Source organism: Hemitrygon akajei, chromosome 3 (genome assembly GCF_048418815.1).
Source record: "Hemitrygon akajei chromosome 3, sHemAka1.3, whole genome shotgun sequence".
In the NCBI taxonomy this organism is placed as follows: domain Eukaryota; kingdom Metazoa; phylum Chordata; class Chondrichthyes; order Myliobatiformes; family Dasyatidae; genus Hemitrygon; species Hemitrygon akajei.
Window position 1 is genome coordinate 37427636 of NC_133126.1, and position 6296 is coordinate 37433931.

Here is a 6296-nt window from a genome sequence, read left to right on the forward strand (position 1 = left end):
TAGACTCCCATGATCTTGAATTGTTTACAAGGCAAGTCATTGGGTATATTTAAAGATGAGGTTGATAGGTTTTTGATTAATCATGATGTCAAAGGTTATGGGGAGAAAGCAGAAGAATGGGGTTGAGAGGATTAATTAATCAGCCATGATGGAATAGCAGAGCAGATTTGATGGGCTGAATGGCCTAATTCTGCTCCTATGCCTTGTTGTCTACTTGCAATCTAATTTAAATGATGAAGAAGCAAGTGACAGTTAGCTTTATACCTACTCTGACATGTGATACTTTGAGTAACCCCTTTTACCTTTTTTTTTGTTATTTTACTCAATTACATTCATTAAAATATGATCGCTGCTTCAAGCAGACTATACCAATGATTAAGAAGAACATAGTAACCTGCCTCAGTGACTATTGCCTAGTAGCACTTACGCTCACAGTAATGAAGTGTTTCGAGAGGTTGGTGATGAAATATTTCAACTCCTAACATAGAAACATAGAAAACCTACAGCACAATGCTGTGCTGAACATGTACATTAGAAATTACATGTACATTGCCCTCTATTTTTCCAAGCTCCATGTACCTATCTAGGAGCCTCTTAAAAGACCCTATTGTATTCGCCTTCGCCGCAGCCGGCAGCCCATTCCATGCACTCACCACTCTCTGCTTAAAAAAACTTATCTTTGACATCTCCTTTGTACCTACTTCCAAGCACCTTAAAACTGTGTCCTCTCATGTTCTCCTGCCTGAGAAGTTACTTGGATCCACTTCAATTTACCTACCAGATCAACAGGTCCACAGCAGATGCTGTTTCAATGGCTGTTCACTCAACCCTGGGACATGTGGACAGCAAAGTTGCATTATTCAGATGGTCTTTATTGACATTCAATACCATGATCCTCTCAAAACTAATCAACAAGCTTCAAGACCTTGGCCTCAATACATCCTTGTGCAATTGGATCATCAATTTCCACACTTGCGGTCAGTTTGGACTGGCAACATCTCCTCTGCAATCTCAATTAGCATAGTGCACCAGAAGAACGTATACCTAGCCCCCTTGCTTCACTTGCTTTACACTCACGACTGTGTGGCTAAGCACAGCTCCATGCCATATTCAAGTTTGCTGATGACACCATTGTCATTGGCTGAATCAAATGTGGTGAGAAATAGGATGGAGATTACAAGAACCTCAGGACTCACACAACTAGTTTCAAGAACAGTTACCACTCCTCAGCTATCAGGCTCTTGAATAAAAGAGGATAACTACACTCATCTATTGAGATGTTCCTACAACCAATGATCTCACTTTAAGGACTTCTTATCTTGTTATTTCATGCTCTCGATATTTATAACTATTTATTTATATTTGCATTTGTACAGTTTGTTGTCTCTACTTGATCTTTCATTAATCCTGTTAAAGTTACTATTTGATAGAATTGCTGAGTATGCCCACAGAAAAAAAGGATCTCAGGGTTGTATGTGGTGATGTATATGCACTCTGATAATAAAATTTACTTTGAACTTTGAACCAGCTGAATGGTGCCACAACAGCAACCTCTTACTCAATGTCAGCAAGAAGCTGATTATTGACTTCAGGAGCTGGAAACCAGAGGTCCACAAGCCAGGCCTCATTGGAGAATCAGATGTGGAGAGGGTCAGCAACTTTAAATTCTTCGATGTTATCATTTTGGGCCTCGAAGAGGACCACAACCTTGTCATGGGGTTTGGAGGCTTGCATACCTCAATGACCCACAGAGCTATGTTGGCTGGAGACAGGGTCTTGTGCTTTGGTTCGTGCAAGGGTCACCCAAACCAAACAGCTCAAAGGGTAGAGGCCAGACTAAGAGTGGTTAAGTTTGGATGTTCAGCTCAGGGCCAACAACCATGAATGGTCAAAAAATTGTTATGGAAACAGCAATGAAGAATCCTATATCTGTACGATGGTATTCCTCATTCTCACCTGAGACTTGCATGACTGACAGTAGTGAATACCAAGAAGAAGCTGCTGGTGTGATGATAGAAGCTCTGAACACCACCAAGACCAAGATTAAAACTGGTTTTTGGAATGTATGAACCATGTACAATACTGGCAAGCTAGCACAAATAACTGCAGAAATGTGACATTACAACCTATATATACTGGGTGTCAGTGAAAACAGATGGACAGGGTCTGGCAGACTACAGGCAGAAACCAGTGAAACAGTTTTATACTCGTGAAGGGAAGATGGTCGGCATCATGATGGTGTAGCTATCACTTTGAAGAAAGGCTTTGAGAAGTGCTCGCTGGAGTGGAAACCAATCAACAGTGAGTGGGCTGATGAGAGTCAGGCTGAAAGGGAAGCAAGTGAACATGACTGTGATCCTGTGCTATGCCCCAGCTAATGACAGTGACATTGAAGAAAAGGATGTATTTTATGAACAGCTGCAATTGGAGGTAGAATTAACACCACCCATGACATAATCACCATCATGGGTGATCTTAAGTGGGGGGGGAACCTCACATTTCACTAGGGTCATGTGCACATCTTGATGTGGAACAATCAAATACAATGGGGAAAGCCTGGTGGAATTCTGTGCCATGAACAATCTGTTCATAGGAGGGGCCATCTTCCTACTCTGTGAAATCCATAAATTGACATGGTGCACACCTAATGGACGTGATCAATGGTATGTGGAGACGATCCTTGCAGGATGTAAAGATGACGAAAGGAGCAGATACAGGAAGTTATCATCAACTTCTTGTAGTAGTGATGAAACTCAAGATGAGAAGCACTGCGGCCAGAACACATGTACAAAGGCATTTCAATGTTGAGAAGCTCAAGGAAACCATTGTGATATCTACCTTCACCATTCAGCTTAAGAACAGATTTTAGGCCTTGTAAGACCTTGACCAGGATGTCTCAGTAGAAAAGAATGACACAATGTAGAATCAGATTGCCTCAGTCTTCAAGCAGATGAGCGAGGGTTGTCTAGGATATAGAGCTGGAAAGAAGAACAAAGAATGAATACAGAAGGAAGCATGGACCACCTTAAAGACAGAAAATTAAGAAGAAAGTGTTAAATGCAAAGCCAACATGGATTAAGGTGAAACTTCAACTAGCATACACTGAAACTAGCAAAAAAGTGAAGAGACTTGTAAGAAAGTATAAGAGAGTCTATGTGGAAGACCTTGCAGTGGAGGCTGAAGCAGGTGATCAGGGAAATGGATACAAGATATCAAAACTGGTATGCAGAAAGTTCCAGGCCAGATCCAGTGGTCCAGTGAGAGATAAGAAAGGTATGCTTTTGACAGCTGAGAAAGAGCAAGAAGCATGATGGATAGAATAGTTTTGGGTATTACTGAATAGATCACCAGAGGAAGAATCCAGAGTTTCCATACTAATTTCACCTCCACAGTTGGGGACTGCGATTTGAGCTCTGAAGTCAACTTAGGAGTGAGGCAAGGCTGTGTGATGCTGGTGATATCGTTTAACCTGTTGACTGACTGTTTCATGAGGCAAACAATGAAAGATGAGCAGAGAGGCATTAGGTGGACTCTATTCTCTAAAAGATGTTGAATTTGTGGATGCATTACCATCACATACAAACCAACATATGCAAGAGAAAACTCAGTGTCTGTGTACCTTTAGTGGACAGGTTGGACTCAGAGTCAGCCAGAGCAAGACTGAGACCATGACCCTCAATGTAGAGGCATATGGTGTCAACTTACCCAGCACCGGTAGATTTACCTACCTGGGCAGCATCATTCAGCAGGATGGTGGGACCAAGGGCAATATTCAGTGCAGACTCAGCAAAGCTAGAAACATCTTCAGATCAATGAACTGCATGTGGCGACCAACCAAGTACAGGGTCCTCACCAAGGTGAAGCTGTACCAGAGCTGTGTCCTGTCCACACTTTTGTACGGGTCAGGATGCTGGCACATGACAGAGCAGAACCTTGCTAAACTGTCATCATTCCACACCATGAGCCTTTAGAACATACTCCTTATTTTCTGGCCAAGAAGGATCTCTAACCATACCCTACACCTTCAGTGTCATCAAGAGGACATAGCCACAATCATCATGAGGAAACGTTGGAGATAGCTTGGCACGTGAGGAGAAGAGAGGCCAATTCCATCATCAAGACAGCACTTCATTGGACCCCTGAAGGGCAGAGAAAACACTGGAGACCAAAGACAACATGGCGCCATACCGTAGAAGCAGAACAAGGACCTAGAGCCACACCTGGGGTACAATAGTGAAGATGGTCAAGAACAGTCAAATGTGGAGGAACTTCATTGCTTCACTAAACACCAGCAGTGTCATGGGCATGGAAGGGCAATTATGAAGAAAGCACGGCAGTACTTCTCCTTCCTTAGGAGTTTGCGAAGACTCACAGGATATCTAAAACTCAGAAACTTTGATAGATGTATAGTGGAGAGTATATTGACTGGCTACATCACTGTCTGGTATAGAAAGACTAATGCTCTTGAATGGAAAATTCCACAAAAAGTAACGTGTATGGCTAAGTCAATCATGGGTGAGGCCCTCCCCACCATTGAGCGTATCTACACCGAGTATTGTCACAGGAAAGCAGCATCTATCATCAGGGACCCCCACCACCAAGACAATGCCCTCTTCTTGCTTTTGCCATCAGAAAGAAGGTTCAGGAGCCTCAGGACTCACACCAGCAGGCTTAGGAACAGCAATTACCCCTCAGCCATCAGGCTCTTGAACTAAGGGGATAACATCACCTGATTTCACTCGCTCCATCATTGAAATGTTCCCACAACCTATGGGCTCACTTTCAAGGACTTTTCATCTTATGTTCTCAATACTTATTGCTTATTTATTTATTAGTTTTATTTCTTTCTTTATGCATTTGGCGGGTTGTTGCCTTTTGCACACTGGTTGAACACTGAAGTTGGTGTTGCTTTTCATTCATTTTATTACGGTTTTTATTCTATTATGGATTTATTGAGTATGTCTGCAAAAAACTGAATCTGGGGGGTTTGTATATGGCAATATATACTGTATGTACTTAATAAATTTACTTTGAACTGATTGTATATTATGAACCTTTGACTTTCTGTGAGGAAAATGGGTAGCTGGCATTAACTCTCAGAAAGAGGAGAACTTTCAAGTTTAAAACCTATGGGAATTACAAAATCTTACTGGGTAGGTGAGGAAAGACTGAATGGTTTGCCGGTTTTATGTTCGATTTGTGCAATGGATAGTTTAAACAGGATTTTCATAAAATGCTGAAATATACATGGCTGTTCTAACTGGCTAAGAGGATTTTAAAATGTCAAAGTGATGGTACGAAAGATTGTTTTCTTAGTTAGATAATCCTCTTTGACCAGTAAGAGGTATCATTCATCAGCCTGTAACACAATTCAAACACTAGAGGTTTGCAATTGCCAGTATCCTTCTGTATTCTTACAAAGCTTTGGGCTACATCATGTTCTAGTTGTCCTGACAGAAAATTAGCTACAAATCTGGAGATTGACCGGAGTATAGAACCATAGAAAACCTACAGCACAATACAGGGCCTTCGGCCCACAAGGCTGTGCCGAACATGTCCTTACCTTAGAACTACCTAGGCTTACCCATAGCCTTCTATTTTTCTAAGCTCCATGTATCCATCCAGAAGCCTCTTAAAAGACCCTATCATTTCCGCCTCCACCGCCGCCACCGGCTGCCCATTTCACACACTCAACACACTCTGCATAGAAAACTTACCCCTGACATCTCTGTACCTACTTCCAAGCACCTTAAAACTATGCCCTCTCGTGCTAGCCATTTCAGCCTTGGGACAAAGCCTCTGACTTTTTCAATGCCTCTCATCATCTTATACACTTCTATCAGGTAACCTCTCATCCTCTGTCGCTTCAAGGAGAAAAGGCCAAGTTCACTCAACCTATTCTCATAAGGCATGCTCCCCAATCCAGGCAACATCCTTGTAAATCTTCTCTGCACCCTTTCTATGGCTTTCACATCCTTCCCGTAGTGAGGTGACCAGAACTGAGCAAAGTACTCCAAGTGGGGTCTGACCATATAATTGTTGTTTCTGTAATGTCAAAGAATTCAAAAGATTGGAAGTATTTATTATCAAAGTATGTATACAGTATACAGCCCTGAGCTTCGTCTTCTCCTCAAGAAAGAACAAGTGAAAACACAGAAAATAAAACACAAAATTGAAAGAGTCCATTTTCAGTTCAGCTCAGTGTTCATTATCTGCAGGCTGCCCCTATTCAAATTAATTCAAAATAGCAAAGTAGTAACAGGGAAAGGAGTGACCAGGAACTGCAGTTCAATTCA